Raw genomic sequence first — 19,067 nt, 5'->3', positions numbered from 1 at the left:
TAAGATTGTCCGAGAAAAGTTTTAAGCAAGGTGTCAATCTGATCAAAACGCACAATGATTTGTATGCGAATGGATTCTGCGCATTTCCTTGAGCTTGACTCTTCAAATGTCGATAAAATATAGGAATCCTTTGGAATTAAATTTTATTTTTGAAGTATATGATTTGGAATAAATCATAGTAATTGTGAGAATAATGGAGAAGAATAGATAAAGTAAATTTAAAAAAAAAGAAAACATAAAAAAATGCTGGTCGGAATCGATATTCGAACTGAGGACCTGCAAAACTGAACGACATGCTTTGCCCATCCAGCCACCAAGCCTCGTAACAAGAGAGGTTCTGGAGGATCTAAGATTCTCATTCCGATTGTACACGAAAAGTTTTAGGCAAGGTGACAATCTGGTCAAGAAGCACAATGATTTGTATGCGAATGGATTCTGCGCATGTGCGTGATCTTGATTCTTAAAATTTCGATAAAATATAGGAATCCTTTGGAATTAAATTTTATTTTTGAAGTAAATGATTTGGAATAAATCATAGTAATTGTGAGAATAATGGAGAAAAATATATAAAATAAATTAAAAGAAAAATAAAATAAAATATCAAAAAATATTGGTTGGAATCGATATTCGAACTGAGGACCTGCAAAACTGAACGACATGCCTTGCCAATCCAGCCACCAAGCCTCGTAACACGAGAGCGTCTGAATTGTCTAATATTCTCATAAGATTGTCCGAGAAAAGTTTTAAGCAAGGTGTCAATCTGATCAAAACGCACAATGATTTGTATGCGAATGGATTCTGCGCATTTCCTTGAGCTTGACTCTTCAAATGTCGATAAAATATAGGAATCCTTTGGAATTAAATTTTATTTTTGAAGTATATGATTTGGAATAAATCATAGTAATTGTGAGAATAATGGAGAAGAATAGATAAAGTAAATTAAAAAAAAAAGAAAACATAAAAAAATGCTGGTCGGAATCGATATTCGAACTGAGGACCTGCAAAACTGAACGACATGGCTTGCCAATCCAGCCACCAAGCTTCGTAACACGAGAGCGTCTGAAGGATCTAAGATTCTCATTCCGATTGTCCTCGAAAAGTTTTAGGCAAGGTTACAATCTGGTCAAAAAGCACAATGATTTGTATGCGAATGGATTCTGCGCATGTGCGTGATCTTGACTCTTAAAATTTCGATAAAATATAGGAATCCTTTGGAATTAAATTTTATTTTTGAAGTATATGATTTGGAATAAATCATAGTAATTGTGAGAATAATGGAGCGGAATAGACGAAATAAATTTAAAAAATGAAAATATAAAAAATATTGGTCGGAATCGATATTCGAACTGACGACCTGCAAAATTGAACGACATGCCTTGCCAATCCAGCCAGCAAGCCTCGTAACACGAGAGCGTCTGAAGGATCTAAGATTCTCATTCCGATTGTCCACGAAAAGTTTTAGGCAAGGTGACAATCTGGTCAAAAAGCACAATGATTTGTATGCGAATGGATTCTGCGCATGTGCGTGATCTTGACTCTTAAAATTTCGATAAAATATAGGAATCCTTTGGAATTAAATTTTATTTTTGAAGTATATGATTTGGAATAAATCATAGTAATTGTGAGAATAATGGAGCGGAATAGACGAAATAAATTTAAAAAATGAAAATATAAAAAAATATTGGTCGGAATCGATATTCGAACTGACGACCTGCAAAACTGAATGACATGACTTGCCAATCCAGCCATCCAGCCTCGTAACACGAGAGCGTCTGAATTGTCTAAGATTCTCATCCGATTGTCCAAGAAAAGTTTTAAGCAAGGTGTCAATCTGATCAAAACGCACAGTGATTTGTATACGAATGGATTCTGCGCATTTCCTTGAGCTTGACTCTTAAAATGTCGATAAAATATAGGAAACCTTTGGAATTAAATTTTATTTTTGAAGTATATGATTTGGAATAAATCATAGTAATTGTGAGAATAATGGAGCGGAATAGATAAAATTAATTAAAAAAAAGAAAATATAAAAAAATATTCGTCGGAATCGATATTCGAAATGACGACCTACAAAACTGAACGACATGCCTTGCCAATCCAGCCACCAAGCTTCGTAACACGAGAGCGTCTGAAGGATCTAAGATTCTCATTCCGATTGTCCACGAAAAGTTTTAGGCAAGGTGACAATCTGGTCAAAAAACACTATGATTTGTATGCGAATGGATTCTGCGCATGTGCGTGATCTTGACTCTTAAAATTTCGATAAAATATAGGAATCCTTTGGAATTAAATTTTATTTTTGAAGTATATGACTTGGAATAAATCATAGTAATTGTGAGAATAATGGAGAAGAATAGATAAAATAAATTGAAAAAAAATAAAATATAAAAAAATATTGGTCGGAATCGATATTCGAACTGAGGACCTGCAAAACTGAACGACATGCCTTGCCAAACCAGCCACCAAGCCTCGTAACACGAGAGCGTCTGAATTGTCTAAGATTCTCATCCGATTGTCCAAGAAAGGTTTTAAGCAAGGTGTCAATCTGATCAAAACGCACAGTGATTTGTATGCGAATGGATTCTGCGCATTTCCTTGAGCTTGACTCTTAAAATGTCGATAAAATATAGGAATCCTTTGGAATTAAATTTTATTTTTGAAGTATATGATTTGGAATAAATCATAGTAATTGTGAGAATAATGGAGCGGAATAGATAAAATAAATTTAAAAAAAAGAAAATATAAAAAAATATTGGCCGTAATCGATATTCGAACTGAGGACCTGCAAAACTGAACGACATGCCTTGCAAATCCAGCCACCAAGCTTCGTAACACGAGAGCGTCTGAAGGATCTAAGATTCTCATTCCGATTGTCCACGAAAAGTTTTAGGCAAGGTGACAATCCAGTCAAAAAGCACAATGATTTGTATGCGAATGGATTCTGCGCATGTGCGTGATCTTGACTCTTAAAATTTCGATAAAATATAGGAATCCTTTGGAATTAAATTTTATTTTTGAAGTATATGATTTGGAATAAATCATAGTAATTGTGAGAATAATGGAGCGGAATAGATAAAATAAATTTAAAAAAAAGAAAATATAAAAAATTATTGGTCGGAATCGATATTCGAACTGACGACCTGCAAAACTGAACGACATGCCTTGCCAATTGAGCCACCAAGCCTCGTAACACGAGAGCGTCTGAATTGTCTAAGATTCTCATCCGATTGTCCAAGAAAAGTTTTAAGCAAGGTGTCAATCTGATCAAAACGCACAATGATTTGTATGCGAATGGATTCTGCGCATGTGCGTGATCTTGACTCTTCAAATGTCGATAAAATATAGGAATCCTTTGGAATTAAATTTTATTTTTGAAGTATATGATTTGGAATCAATCATAGTAATTGTGAGAATAATGGAGAAGAATAGATAAAATAAATTTAAAAAAATAATATATAAAAAAATATTCGTCGGAATCTATATTCGAAATGACGACCTGCAAAACTGAACGACATGCCTTGCCCATCCAGCCACCAACCCTCGTAACACAAGAGCGTCTGAATTGTCTAAGATTCTCATCCGATTGTCCAAGAAAAGTTTTAAGCAAGGTGTCAATCTGATCAAAACGCACAATGATTTGTATACGATTGGATTCTGCGCATGTGCGTGAGCTTGACTCTTAAAATGTCGATAAAATATAGGAATCCTTTCTAATTAAATTGTATTTTTGAAGTATATGATTTGGAATAAATCATAGTAATTGTGAGAATAATGGAGCGGAATAGATAAAATAAATTTAAAAAAAAGAATATATAAAAAAATATTGGTCGGAATCGATATTCGAACTGACGACCTGCAAAACTGAACGACATGCCTTGCCAATCCAGCCACCAAGCCTCGTAACACGAGAGCGTCTGAATTGTCTAAGATTCTCATCCGATTGTCCAAGAAAAGTTTTAAGCAAGGTGTCAATCTGATCAAAACGCACAATGATTTGTATACGAATGGATTCTGCGCATGTGCGTGAGCTTGACTCTTAAAATGTCGATAAAATATAGGAATCCTTTGGAATTAAATTTTATTTTTGAAGTATATGATATGGAATCAAACATAGTAATTGTGAGTATGATGGAGAAGAATAGAAAAAATAAATTTAAAAAAATAATGTATAAAAAAATATTGGTCGGAATCGGTATTCGAACTGAGGACCTGCAAAACTGAACGACATGCCTTGCCAAACCAGCCACCACGCCTCGTAACACGAGAGCGTCTGAATTCTCTGAGATTCTCATCCGATTGTCCAAGAAAAGTTTTAGGCAAGGTGACTATCTGGTCAAAACGCACAATGATTTGTATACGAATGGATTCTGCGCATGTGCAACGAGCTTGACTCTTAAAATGTCGATAAAATATAGGAATCCTTTGGAATTAAATTTTATTTTTGAAGTATATGATTTGGAATCAAACATAGTAATTGTGAGAATGATGGAGCGGAATAGATAAAATAAATTTAAAAAAAAGAAAATATAAAAAAATATTGTTCGGAATCGATATTCGAACTGACGACCTGCAAAACTGAACGACATGCTTTGCCCATCCAGCCACCAAGCCTTGTAACACGAGAGCTTTTGAATTGTCTAAGATTCTCATCCGATTGTCCAAGAAAAGTTTTAAGCAAGGTGTCAATCTGATCAAAACGCACAATGATTTGTATACGAATGGATTCTGCGCATGTGCGTGAGCTTGACTCTTAAAATGTCAATAAAATATAGGAATCCTTTGGAATTAAATTTTATTTTTGAAGTATATGATTTGGAATAAATCATAGTAATTGTGAGAATAATGGAGAAGAATAGATAAAATGAATAAAAAAAAATATATAAAAAAATATTGGTCGGAATCGATATTCGAACTGAGGACCTGCAAAACTGAACGACATGCCTTGCCAATCCAGGAACCAAGACTCGTACCACGAGAGCGTCTGAATTGTCTAAGATTCTCATCCGATTGTCCAAGAAAAGTTTAAAGCAAGGTGTCAATCTGATCAAAACACACAATGATTTGTATACGAATATATTCTGCGCATGTGCGTCAGCTTGACTCTTAAAATGTCGATAAAATATAGGAATCCTTTCTAATTAAATTTTATTTTTGAAGTATATGATTTGGAATAAATCATAGTAATTGTGAGAATAATGGAGCGGAATAGATAAAATAAATTTAAAAAAAAGAAAATATAAAAAAATATTGGTCGGAATCGATATTCGAACTGACGACCTGCAAAACTGAACGACATGCCTTGGCAATCCAGCCACCAACCCTCGTAACACGAGAGCGTCTGAATTTTCTAAGATTCTCATCCGATTGTCCAAGAAAAGTTTTAAGCAAGGTGTCAATCTGATCAAAACACACAATGATTTGTATACGAATGGATTCTGCGCATGTGCGTGAGCTTGACTCTTAAAATGTCAATAAAATATAGGAATCCTTTGGAATTAAATTTTATTTTTGAAGTATATGATTTGGAATAAATCATAGTAATTGTGAGAATAATGGAGCGGAATAGATAAAATAAATTAAAAAAAAAACATAAAAAAAAGTTGGTTGGAATCGATATTCGAACTGAGGACCAGCAAAACCGAATGACATGCTTTGTCCATCCAGCCACCAAGCCTCGTAACAAAAGAGCTTCAGGAGGATCTAAGATTCTCAATCCGATTGTCCACGAAAAGTTTTAGGAAAGGTTACAATCTGGTCAAAAAACACTATGATTTGTATGCGAATGGATACTGCGCATGTGCGTGATCTTGACTCTTAAACTTTCGATAAAATATAGGAATCCTTTGGAATTAAATTTCATTTTTGAAGTATATGACTTGGAATAAATCATAGTAATTGTGAGAATAATGGAGCGGAATAGATAAAATATATTTTAAAAAAAAGAAAACATAAAAAAATGTTAGTCGGAATCGATATTCGAACTGAGGACCTGCAAAACTGAAAGACATGCTTTGCCCATCCAGCCACCAAGCCTCGTAACACGAGAGCGTCTGAAGGATCTAAGATTCTCATTCCGATTGTCCACGAAATGTTTTAGGCAAGGTGACAATCTGGTCAAAAAGCACAATGATTTGTATGCGAATGGATTCTGCGCATGTGCGTGATCTTGACTCTTAAAATTTCGATAAAATATAGGAATCCTTTGGAATTAAATTTTATTTTTGAAGTATATGATTTGGAATAAATCATAGTAATTGTGAGAATAATGGAGAAGAATAGATAAAATAAATTTAAAAAAAATAAAATATAAAAAAATATTGGTCGGAATCGATATTCGAACTGAGGACCTGCAAAACTGAACGACATGCCTTGCCAATCCAGCCACCAAGCCTCGTAACACGAGAGCGTCTTAATTGTCTAAGATTCTCATAAGATTGTCCGAGAAAAGTTTTAAGCAAGGTGTCAATCTGATCAAAACGCACAATGATTTGTATACGAATGGATTCTGCGCATGTGCGTGAGCTTGACTCTTCAAATGTCGATAAAATAAAGGAATCCTTTGGAATTAAATTTTATTTTTGAAGTATATGATTTGGAATAAATCATAGTAATTGTGAGAATAATGGAGAAGAATAGATAAAGTAAATTTAAAAAAAAAGAAAACATAAAAAAATGCTGGTCGGAATCGATATTCGAACTGAGGACCTGCAAAACTGAACGACATGCTTTGCCCATCCAGCCACCAAGCCTCGTAACAAGAGAGCTTCAGGAGGATCTAAGATTCTCAATCCGATTGTCCACGAAAAGTTTTAGGCAAGGTGACAATCTGGTCAAAAAACACTATGATTTGTATGCGAATGGATACTGCGCATGTGCGTGATCTTGACTCTTAAACTTTCGATAAAATATAGGAATCCTTTGGAATTAAATTTCATTTTTGAAGTATATGACTTGGAATAAATCATAGTAATTGTGAGAATAATGGAGCGGAATAGATAAAATAAATTTAAAAAAAAAGAAAACATAAAAAAATGTTAGTCGGAATCGATATTCGAACTGAGGACCTGCAAAACTGAAAGACATGCTTTGCCCATCCAGCCACCAAGCCTCGTAACCCGAGAGCGTCTGAAGGATCTGAGATTCTCATTCCGATTGTCTACGAAAAGTTTTAGGCAAGTTGACAATCTGATCAAAACGCACAGTGATTTGTATGCGAATGGATTCTGCGCATTTCCTTGAGCTTGACTCTTAAAATGTCGATAAAATATAGGAATCCTTTGGAATTAAATTTTATTTTTGAAGTATATGATTTGGAATAAATCATAGTAATTGTGAGAATAATGGAGAAGAATTGATAAAATAAATTTAAAAAAAATAAAGTATAAAAAAATATTGGTCGGAATCGATATTCGAACTGACGACCTGCAAAACTGAACGACATGCTTTGCCCATTAAGCCACCAAGCCTCGTAACACGAGAGCGTCTGAATTGTCTAAGATTCTCATCCGATTGTCCAAGAAAAGTTTTAAGCAAGGTGTCAATCTGATCAAAACGCACAATGATTTGTATGCGAATGGATTCTGCGCATGTGCGTGAGCTTGACTCTTAAAATGTCGATAAAATATAGCAATCCTTTGGAATTAAATTTTATTTTTGAAGTATATAATTTGGAATAAATCATAGTAATTGTGAGAATAATGGAGCGGAATAGATAAAATAAATTTAAAAAAAAGAAAATATAAAAAAATATTGTTCGGAATCGATATTCGAACTGACGACCTGCAAAACTGAACGACATGATTTGCCCATCCAGCAACCAAGCCTTGTAACACGAGAGCGTCTGAATTGTCTAAGATTCTCATCCGATTGTCCAAGAAAAGTTTTAAGCAAGGTGTCAATCTGATCAAAACGCACAATGATTTGTATACGAATGGATTCTGCGCATGTGCGTGAGCTTGACTCTTAAAATGTCGATAAAATATAGGAATCCTTTGGAATTAAATTTTATTTTTGAAGTATATGATTTGGAATAAATCATAGTAATTGTGAGAATAATGGAGAAGAATAGATAAAATAAATAAATAAAAAAAATATAAAAAAATATTGGTCGGAATCGATATTCGAACTGAGGACCTGCAAAACTGAACGACATGCCTTGCCAATCCAGGAACCAAGACTCGTAACACGAGAGCGTCTGAATTGTCTAAGATTCTCATCGGATTGTCCAAGAAAAGTTTTAAGCAAGGTGTCAATCTGATCAAAACGCACAATGATTTGTATACGAATGGATTCTGCGCATGTGCGTCAGCTTGACTCTTAAAATGTCGATAAAATATAGGAATCCTTTGGAATTAAATTTTATTTTTGAAGTATATGATTTGGAATAAATCATAGTAATTGTGAGAATAATGGAGCGGAAGAGATAAAATAAATTTTAAAAAAATGGAAACATAAAAAAATGTTGGTCGGAATCGATATTCGAACTGAGGACCTGCAAAACTGAACGACATGCTTTGCCCATTAAGCCACCAAGCCTCGTAACAAGTAAGCGTCTGAAGGATCTAAGATTGTTAGTCCGATTGTCCACGAAAAGTTTTAGGCAAGGTGACAATCTGGTCAAAAAGCACAATGATTTGTATGCGAATGGATTCTGCGCATGTGCGTGATCTTGACTCTTAAAATTTCAATAAAATATAGGAATCCTTTGGAATTAAATTTTATTTTTGAAGTATATGATTTCGAATAAATCATAGTAATTGTGAGAATAATGGAGAAGAATAGATAAAATAAATTTAAAAAAATAAAATATAAAAACATATTGGTTTGGAATCGATATTCGAACTGAGGACCTGCAAAACTGAACGACATGCCTTGCCAATCCAGGAATGAAAACTCGTAACACGAGAGCGTCTGAATTGTCTAAGATTCTCATCCGATTGCCCAAGAAAAGTTTTAAGCAAGGTGTCAATCTGATCAAAACGCACAATGATTTGTATACGAATGGATTCTGCGCATGTGCGTGAGCTTGACTATTAAAATGTCGATAAAATATAGGAATCCTTTGGAATTAAATTTTATTTTTGAAGTATATGATTTGGAATCAAACATAGTAATTGTGAGTATAATGGAGAAGAATAGATAAAATAAATTTAAAATAAAAGGAAACATAAAAAAAATGTTGGTCGGAATCGATATTCGAACTGAGGACCTGCAAAACTGAACGACATGCTTTGCCCATCCAGCCACAGAGCCTCGTAACACGAGAGCGTCTGAAGGATCTAAGATTCTCATTCCGATTGTCCACGAAAAGTTTTAGGCAAGGTGACAATCTGGTCAAAAAGCACAGTGATTTGTATGCGAATGGATTCTGCGCATGTGCGTGAGCTTGACTCTTAAATTTCGATAAAATATAGGAATCCTTTGGAATTAAATATTATTTTTGAAGTATATGATTTGGAATAAATCATAGTAATTGTGAGAATAATGGAGAAGAATAGATAAAATAAATTTAAAAAAAAATAAAGGATAAAAAAATATTGGTCGGAATCGATATTCGAACTGACGACCTGCAAAACTGAACGACATGCCTTGCCAATCCAGTCAACAAGAATCGTAACACGAGAGCGTCTGAATTGTCTAAGATTCTCATCCGATTGTCCAAGAAAAGTTTTAAGCAAGGTGTCAATCTGATCAAAACGCACAATGATTAGTATGCGAATCGATTCTGCGCATGTGCGTGAGCTTGACTCTTAAAATGTCGATAAAATATAGCAATCCTTTGGAATTAAATTTTATTTTTGAAGTATATGATTTGGAATAAATCATAGTAATTGTGAGAATAATGGAGCGGAAGAGATAAAATAAATTTAAAAAAAAAAGAAAATATAAAAAAATGTTGGTCGGAATCGATATTCGAAATGAGGACCTGCAAAACTGAACGACATGCTTTGCCCATCCAGCCACCAAGCCTCGTAACACGCGAGCGTCTGAAGGATCTAAGATTCTCATTCCGATTGTCCACGAAAAGTTTTAGGCAAATTGACAATCTGGTCAAAAAACACAATGATTTGTATGCGCATGGATTTTGCGCATGTGCGTGAGCTTGACTCTTAAATTTCGATAAAATATAGGAATCCTTTGGAATTAAATTTTATTTTTGAAGTATATGATTTGGAATAAATCATAGTAATTGTAAGAATAATGGAGAACAATAGATAAAATAAATTTAAAAAAAAGAAAATATAAAAAAAATATTGGTCGGAATCGATATTCGAACTGACGACCTGCAAAACTGAACGACATGCTTTACCCATCCAGCCACCAAGCATTGTAACACGAGAGCGTCTGAATTGTCTAAGATTCTCATCCGATTGTCCAAGAAAAGTTTTAAGCAAGGTGTCAGTCTGATCAAAACGCACAATGATTTGTATACGAATGAATTCTGCGCATGTGCGTGAGCTTGACTCTTAAAATGTCGATAAAATATAGGAATCCTTTGGAATTAAATTTTATTTTTGAAGTATATGATTTGGAATAAATCATAGTAATTGTGAGAATAATGGAGCGGAAGAGATAAATTAAATTTAAAAAAAAAGAAAACATAAAAAAATGTTTTTCGGAATCGATATTCGAACTGAGGACCTGCAAAACTGAACGACATGCTTTGCCCATCCAGCCACAGAGCCTCGTAACACGAGAGCGTCTGAATTGTCTAAGATTCTCATCCGATTGTCCAAGAAAAGTTTTAAGCAAGGTGTCAGTCTGATCAAAACGCACAATGATTTGTATACGAATGAATTCTGCGCATGTGCGTGAGCTTGACTCTTAAAATGTCGATAAAATATAGGAATCCTTTGGAATTAAATTTTATTTTTGAAGTATATGATTTGGAATAAATCATAGTAATTGTGAGAATAATGGAGCGGAAGAGATAAAATAAATTTAAAAAAAAAAGAAAACATAAAAAAATGTTGGTCGGAATCGATATTCGAAATGAGGACCTGCAAAACTGAACGACATGCTTTGCCCATCCAGCCACCAAGCCTCGTAACACGAGAGCGTCTGAAGGATCTAAGATTCTCATTCCGATTGTCCACGAAAAGTTTTAGGCAAATTGACAATCTGGTCAAAAAGCACAATGATTTGTATGCGCATGGATTTTGCGCATGTGCGTGAGCTTGACTCTTAAATTTCGATAAAATATAGGAATCCTTTGGAATTAAATTTTATTTTTGAAGTATATGATTTGGAATAAATCATAGTAATTGTAAGAATAATGGAGAACAATAGATAAAATAAATTTAAAAAAAAGAAAATATAAAAAAAATATTGGTCGGAATCGATATTCGAACTGACGACCTGCAAAACTGAACGACATGCTTTACCCATCCAGCCACCAAGCATTGTAACACGAGAGCGTCTGAATTGTCTAAGATTCTCATCCGATTGTCCAAGAAAAGTTTTAAGCAAGGTGTCAGTCTGATCAAAACGCACAATGATTTGTATACGAATGAATTCTGCGCATGTGCGTGAGCTTGACTCTTAAAATGTCGATAAAATATAGGAATCCTTTGGAATTAAATTTTATTTTTGAAGTATATGATTTGGAATAAATCATAGTAATTGTGAGAATAATGGAGCGGAAGAGATAAAATAAATTTTAAAAAAATGGAAACATAAAAAAATGTTGGTCGGAATCGATATTCGAACTGAGGACCTGCAAAACTGAACGACATGCTTTGCCCATTAAGCCACCAAGCCTCGTAACAAGTAAGCGTCTGAAGGATCTAAGATTGTTAGTCCGATTGTCCACGAAAAGTTTTAGGCAAGGTGACAATCTGGTCAAAAAGCACAATGATTTGTATGCGAATGGATTCTGCGCATGTGCGTGATCTTGACTCTTAAAATTTCAATAAAATATAGGAATCCTTTGGAATTAAATTTTATTTTTGAAGTATATGATTTCGAATAAATCATAGTAATTGTGAGAATAATGGAGAAGAATAGATAAAATAAATTTAAAAAAATAAAATATAAAAACATATTGGTTTGGAATCGATATTCGAACTGAGGACCTGCAAAACTGAACGACATGCCTTGCCAATCCAGGAATAAAAACTCGTAACACGAGAGCGTCTGAATTGTCTAAGATTCTCATCCGATTGCCCAAGAAAAGTTTTAAGCAAGGTGTCAATCTGATCAAAACGCACAATGATTTGTATACGAATGGATTCTGCGCATGTGCGTGAGCTTGACTATTAAAATGTCGATAAAATATAGGAATCCTTTGGAATTAAATTTTATTTTTGAAGTATATGATTTGGAATCAAACATAGTAATTGTGAGTATAATGGAGAAGAATAGATAAAATAAATTTAAAATAAAAGGAAACATAAAAAAAATGTTGGTCGGAATCGATATTCGAACTGAGGACCTGCAAAACTGAACGACATGCTTTGCCCATCCAGCCACAGAGCCTCGTAACACGAGAGCGTCTGAAGGATCTAAGATTCTCATTCCGATTGTCCACGAAAAGTTTTAGGCAAGGTGACAATCTGGTCAAAAAGCACAGTGATTTGTATGCGAATGGATTCTGCGCATGTGCGTGAGCTTGACTCTTAAATTTCGATAAAATATAGGAATCCTTTGGAATTAAATATTATTTTTGAAGTATATGATTTGGAATAAATCATAGTAATTGTGAGAATAATGGAGAAGAATAGATAAAATAAATTTAAAAAAAAATAAAGGATAAAAAAATATTGGTCGGAATCGATATTCGAACTGACGACCTGCAAAACTGAACGACATGCCTTGCCAATCCAGTCAACAAGAATCGTAACACGAGAGCGTCTGAATTGTCTAAGATTCTCATCCGATTGTCCAAGAAAAGTTTTAAGCAAGGTGTCAATCTGATCAAAACGCACAATGATTAGTATGCGAATCGATTCTGCGCATGTGCGTGAGCTTGACTCTTAAAATGTCGATAAAATATAGCAATCCTTTGGAATTAAATTTTATTTTTGAAGTATATGATTTGGAATAAATCATAGTAATTGTGAGAATAATGGAGCGGAAGAGATAAAATAAATTTAAAAAAAAAAGAAAATATAAAAAAATGTTGGTCGGAATCGATATTCGAAATGAGGACCTGCAAAACTGAACGACATGCTTTGCCCATCCAGCCACCAAGCCTCGTAACACGCGAGCGTCTGAAGGATCTAAGATTCTCATTCCGATTGTCCACGAAAAGTTTTAGGCAAATTGACAATCTGGTCAAAAAACACAATGATTTGTATGCGCATGGATTTTGCGCATGTGCGTGAGCTTGACTCTTAAATTTCGATAAAATATAGGAATCCTTTGGAATTAAATTTTATTTTTGAAGTATATGATTTGGAATAAATCATAGTAATTGTAAGAATAATGGAGAACAATAGATAAAATAAATTTAAAAAAAAGAAAATATAAAAAAAATATTGGTCGGAATCGATATTCGAACTGACGACCTGCAAAACTGAACGACATGCTTTACCCATCCAGCCACCAAGCATTGTAACACGAGAGCGTCTGAATTGTCTAAGATTCTCATCCGATTGTCCAAGAAAAGTTTTAAGCAAGGTGTCAGTCTGATCAAAACGCACAATGATTTGTATACGAATGAATTCTGCGCATGTGCGTGAGCTTGACTCTTAAAATGTCGATAAAATATAGGAATCCTTTGGAATTAAATTTTATTTTTGAAGTATATGATTTGGAATAAATCATAGTAATTGTGAGAATAATGGAGCGGAAGAGATAAATTAAATTTAAAAAAAAAGAAAACATAAAAAAATGTTTTTCGGAATCGATATTCGAACTGAGGACCTGCAAAACTGAACGACATGCTTTGCCCATCCAGCCACAGAGCCTCGTAACACGAGAGCGTCTGAATTGTCTAAGATTCTCATCCGATTGTCCAAGAAAAGTTTTAAGCAAGGTGTCAGTCTGATCAAAACGCACAATGATTTGTATACGAATGAATTCTGCGCATGTGCGTGAGCTTGACTCTTAAAATGTCGATAAAATATAGGAATCCTTTGGAATTAAATTTTATTTTTGAAGTATATGATTTGGAATAAATCATAGTAATTGTGAGAATAATGGAGCGGAAGAGATAAAATAAATTTAAAAAAAAAAGAAAACATAAAAAAATGTTGGTCGGAATCGATATTCGAAATGAGGACCTGCAAAACTGAACGACATGCTTTGCCCATCCAGCCACCAAGCCTCGTAACACGAGAGCGTCTGAAGGATCTAAGATTCTCATTCCGATTGTCCACGAAAAGTTTTAGGCAAATTGACAATCTGGTCAAAAAGCACAATGATTTGTATGCGCATGGATTTTGCGCATGTGCGTGAGCTTGACTCTTAAATTTCGATAAAATATAGGAATCCTTTGGAATTAAATTTTATTTTTGAAGTATATGATTTGGAATAAATCATAGTAATTGTAAGAATAATGGAGAACAATAGATAAAATAAATTTAAAAAAAAGAAAATATAAAAAAAATATTGGTCGGAATCGATATTTGAACTGACGACCTGCAAAACTGAACGACATGCTTTGCCCATCCAGCCACCAAGCATTGTAACACGAGAGCGTCTGAATTGTCTAAGATTCTCATCCGATTGTCCAAGAAAAGTTTTAAGCAAGGTGTCAGTCTGATCAAAACGCACAATGATTTGTATACGAATGAATTCTGCGCATGTGCGTGAGCTTGACTCTTAAAATGTCGATAAAATATAGGAATCCTTTGGAATTAAATTTTATTTTTGAAGTATATGATTTGGAATAAATCATAGTAATTGTGAGAATAATGAAGCGGAAGAGATAAAATAAATTTAAAAAAAAATATAAAAAAATATTGGTCGGAATCGATATTCGAACTGACGACCTGCAAAACTGAACGACATGCCTTGCCAATCCAGGAATGAAAACTCGTAACACGAGAGCGTCTGAATTGTCTAAGATTCTCATCCGATTGCCCAAGAAAAGTTTTAAGCAAGGTGTCAATCTGATCAAAACGCACAATGATTTGTATACGAATGGATTCTGCGCATGTGCGTGAGCTTGACTCTTCAAATGTCGATAAAATATAGGAATCCTTTGGAATTAAATTTTATTTTTGAAGTATATGATTTGGAATCAAACATAGTAATTGTGAGTATAATGGAGAAGAATAGATAAAATAAATTTAAAATAAAAGGAAACAAAAAAAAATGTTGGTCGGAATCGATATTCGAACTGAGGACCTGCAAAACTGAACGACATGCTTTGCCCATCCAGCCACAGAGCCTCGTAACACGAGAGCGTCTGAAGGATCTAAGATTCTCATTCCGATTGTCCACGAAAAGTTTTAGGCAAGGTGACAATCTGGTCAAAAAGCACAATGATTTTTATGCGAATGGATTCTGCGCATGTGCGTGAGCTTGACTCTTAAATTTCGATAAAATATAGGAATCCTTTGGAATTAAATATTATTTTTGAAGTATATGATTTGGAATAAATCATAGTAATTGTGAGAATAATGGAGAAGAATAGATAAAATAAATTTAAAAAAAAAGAAAATATAATAAATTATTGGTCGGAATCGATATTCGAACTGAGGACCTGCAAAACTGAACTACATGCCTAACCAATTCAGCCACCAAGACGCGTAACATGAGAGCGTCTGAATTGTCTAAGATTCTCATCCGATTGTCCAAGAAAAGTTTTAAGCAAGGTGTCAATCTGATCAAAACGCACAATGATTTGTATACGAATGAATTCTGCGCATGTGCTTGAGCTTGACTCTTAAAATGTCGATAAAATATAGGAATCCTTTGGAATTAAATTTTATTTTTGAAGTATATGATTTGGAATAAATCATAGTAATTGTGAGAATAATGGATCTTAAGAGATAAATTAAATTTAAAAAAAAAAGAAAACATAAAAAAAATGTTGGTCGGAATCGATATTCGAACTGAGGACCTGCAAAACTGAACGACATGCTTTGCCCATCCAACAAACAATACTCGTAACACGAGAGCGTCTGAAGGATCTAAGATTCTCATTCCGATTGTCCAAGAAACGTTTTAAGCAAGGTGTCAATCTGATCAAAACGCACAATGATTTGTATACGAAAGAATTCTTTGCATGTGCGTGAGCTTGACTCTTAAAATGTCGATAAAATATAGGAATCCTTTGGAATTAAATTTTATTTTTGAAGTATATGATTTGGAATAAATCATAGTAATTGTGAGAATAATGGAGCGGAAGAGATAAAATAAATTTTAAAAAAAAGTAAACATAAAAAAATGTTGGTCGGAATCGATATTCGAACTGAGGACATACAAAAATGAACGACATGCTTTGCCCATCCAGCCACCAAGCCTCGTAACACGAGAGCGTCTGAATTGTCTAAGATTCTCATCCGATTGTCAAAGAAAAGTTTTAAGCAAGGTGTCAATCTGATCAAAACGCACAATGATTTGTATGCGAATCGATTCTGTGCATGTGCGTGAGCTTGACTCTTAAAATGTCGATAAAATATAGGAATCCTTTGGAATTAAATTTTATTTTTGAAGTATATGATTTGGAATAAATCATAGTAATTGTGAGAATAATGGAGCTCAAGAGATAAAATAAATTTAAAAAAAAAAGAAAACATAAAAAAATGTTGGTTGGAATGGATATTCGAAATGAGGACCTGCAAAACTGAACGACATGCTTTGCCCATCCAGCCACAGAGCCTCGTAACACGAGAGCGTCTGAATTGTCTAAGATTCTCATCCGATTGTCCAAGAAAAGTTTTAGGCAAATTGACAATCTGGTCAAAAAGCACAATGATTTTTATGCGAATGGATTCTGTGCATGTGCGTGAGCTTGACTCTTAAATTTCGATAAAATATAGGAATCCTTTGGAATTAAATATTATTTTTGAAGTATATGATTTGGAATAAATCATAGTAATTGTGAGAATAATGGAGAAGAATAGATAAAAAAAATTTAAAAAAAAAGAAAATATAATAAATTATTGGTCGGAATCGATATTCGAACTGAGGACCTGCAAAACTGAACTACATGCCTAGCCAATTCAGCCACCAAGACGCGTAACATGAGAGCGTCTGAATTGTCTAAGATTCTCATCCGATTGTCCAAGAAAAGTTTTAAGCAAGGTGTCAATCTGATCAAAACGCACAATGATTTGTATACGAATGAATTCTGCGCATGTGCTTGAGCTTGACTCTTAAAATGTCGATAAAATATAGGAATCCTTTGGAATTAAATTTTATTTTTGAAGTATATGATTTGGAATAAATCATAGTAATTGTGAGAATAATGGATCTTAAGAGATAAATTAAATTTAAAAAAAAAAGAAGACATAAAAAAAATGTTGGTCGGAATCGATATTCGAACTGAGGACCTGCAAAACTGAACGACATGCTTTGCCCATCCAACAAACAATACTCGTAACACGAGAGCGTCTGAAGGATCTAAGATTCTCATTCCGATTGTCCAAGAAACGTTTAAAGCAAGGTGTCAATCTGATCAAAACGCACAAAGATTTGTATACGAAAGAATTCTTTGCATGTGCGTGAGCTTGACTCTTAAAATGTCGATAAAATATAGGAATCCTTTGGAATTAAATTTTATTTTTGAAGTATATGATTTGGAATAAATCATAGTAATTGTGAGAATAATGGAGCGGAAGAGATAAAATAAATTTTAAAAAAAAGTAAACATAAAAAAATGTTGGTCGGAATCGATATTCGAACTGAGGACATACAAAAATGAACGACATGCTTTGCCCATCCAGCCACCAAGCCTCGTAACACGAGAGCGTCTGAATTGTCTAAGATTCTCATCCGATTGTCAAAGAAAAGTTTTAAGCAAGGTGTCAATCTGATCAAAACGCACAATGATTTGTATGCGAATCGATTCTGTGCATGTGCGTGAGCTTGACTCTTAAAATGTCGATAAAATATAGGAATCCTTTGGAATTAAATTTTATTTTTGAAGTATATGATTTGGAATAAATCATAGTAATTGTGAGAATAATGGAGCTCAAGAGATAAAATAAATTTAAAAAAAAAAGAAAACATAAAAAAATGTTGGTTGGAATGGATATTCGAAATGAGGACCTGCAAAACTGAACGACATGCTTTGCCCATCCAGCCACAGAGCCTCGTAACACGAGAGCGTCTGAATTGTCTAAGATTCTCATCCGATTGTCCAAGAAAAGTTTTAGGCAAATTGACAATCTGGTAAAAAAGCACAATGATTTGTATGCGCATGGATTTTGCGCATGTGCGTGAGCTTGACTCTTAAATTTCGATAAAATATAGGAATCCTTTGGAATTAAATTTTATTTTTGAAGTATATGATTTGGAATAAATCATAGTAATTGTGAGAATAATGGAGCGTAAGAGATAAATTAAATTTAAAAAAAAAAAAGAAAACATAAAAAAATGTTGGTCGGAATCGATATTCGAACTGAGGACCTGCAAAACTGAACGACATGCTTTGCCCATCCAGCAAACAATCCTCGTAACACGAGAGCGTCTGAAGGATCTAAGATTCTCATTCCGATTGTCCAAGAAACGTTTTAAGCAAGGTGTCAATCTGATCAAAACGCACAATGATTTGTATACGAAAGAATTCTTCGCATGTGCGTGAGCTTGACTCTTAAAATGTCGATAAAATATAGGAATCCTTTGGAATTAAATTTTATTTTTGAAGTATATGATTTGGAATAAATCATAGTAATTGTGAGAATAATGGAGCGGAAGAGATAAAATAAATTTTAAAAAAAAGTAAACATAAAAAAATGTTGGTCGGAATCGATATTCGAACTGAGGACCTGCAAAACTGAACGACATGCTTTGCCCATCCAGCCACCAAGCCTCGTAACACGAGAGCGTCTGAAGGATCTAAGATTCTCATTCCGATTGTCCACGAAAAGTTTTAGGCAAGGTGACAATCTGGTCAAAAAGCACAATGATTTGTATGCGCATGGATTTTGCGCATGTGCGTGAGCTTGACT

The sequence above is a fragment of the Argiope bruennichi genome, chromosome 8 (assembly GCF_947563725.1).
Source record: "Argiope bruennichi chromosome 8, qqArgBrue1.1, whole genome shotgun sequence".
In the NCBI taxonomy this organism is placed as follows: domain Eukaryota; kingdom Metazoa; phylum Arthropoda; class Arachnida; order Araneae; family Araneidae; genus Argiope; species Argiope bruennichi.
Note: the sequence above shows the minus strand (reverse complement) of the source record.